This window comes from Aplysia californica, unplaced genomic scaffold (assembly GCF_000002075.1).
Source record: "Aplysia californica isolate F4 #8 unplaced genomic scaffold, AplCal3.0 scaffold00045, whole genome shotgun sequence".
In the NCBI taxonomy this organism is placed as follows: domain Eukaryota; kingdom Metazoa; phylum Mollusca; class Gastropoda; order Aplysiida; family Aplysiidae; genus Aplysia; species Aplysia californica.
In genome coordinates, this window is record NW_004797315.1 from 1,984,226 (window position 1) to 1,985,511 (window position 1,286).

Genomic DNA, 1,286 nt, shown 5'->3' on the forward strand with positions numbered 1-1,286 from the left:
GGGGGGGGTTAAAATTATTTAGAAGGAACAAATCGTAATCAATCTCGTGGACCAAAATTTATAGACTACTAAAAAAAAAAGAAGCGCATAACAAACTGGGAAGTGAAGGGTAAGTAGGCTAATTAGGGCAAGTTCGACTGTAGACTGCATTTGCACAACACGTATTCCCGTCAAGAAAGTAAACTGCTTTTTCCTTATATGTCGATGAAAGATCTTGCCACTATGTTATGTTTGTGTTTTAGCGCCTATGAAATGGCAGTTTACACCGCATGCTTTCCAGAAAGTTTTTAGTTTTAGTAGAAGTTTTACGGCGCTCGCAACTGCATAAGGTCATATGAGTGGCAGAAGATTAGAGGTGTTACAAGAGAGTAACAAACATAAAAAAGAACAAGGGGAGATAAAGACAATAGATCATGTTTGATTAGAAAGAAGAAGCAGAGCACCCGCCAACCACCCGCTTTCCAGAAAGTTGAGATTGTTTTAGAATGGTATCAGATCTGCTGGGGTAATTATAATAATTTAAATTGTAAAGCGCTTAAAACTCGCAGTTGAGCAGGAATTTGCGCTATACAAATGAATGTATCACTATTATTATGAGAATGGATACGGTACCTGGAAAAAGATAGTGAACGATCATGTCAGTAGAATGAAAGATGGAAGAACCGCTGGTCAGAATCCACAAGAATGAGATTCCATTATTTTAAAAAGCTGTAAAAGATTGCCTGATACTATGCGAAGGGTATATCGTTGTTTTGCCAAGAAACACGACCATATAAATAATGATAAAACACATCCGTCGCAATGTGCGTTTGAAGAACTGTTCTGAAGAAGAAGAAGGAAATAGAAGAAGAACTAGGGAGGAGGAAAAGAAGAAAAAAGAAAGAAAGAAGGAGAAGAAAACATAAACGTGACAGCTTTATAAAGAACGCTCTCACTCACACTACAATTAGCTAAGTCCTCCTGACCACGGGGATTTATTCTAAGCTTCTAAGCCCTGTGGTTCTGAGATGCATGATTGGCTCCTCTTTACCTCGACCCCCCACCCCTCCTGCCGTTACCTCATCTCTTTCTACTCTGCGGTGCCATTTGCAGAGCTATAAGCCATTGTCTAATAATTGCAGGATTTTGGACATTCCTTCGTCTCCGCGTCGGACCTAGAGGCTTTGACGACATCTTAAAGAAAAAGAGGACATTTGTGACGCAGTAGTTGGTGAAACGAGGACACAAAGGGCACTCCTCAGAAATCAGTGCTGAAAATAATCTTCACCCATGACACAATCGACCTC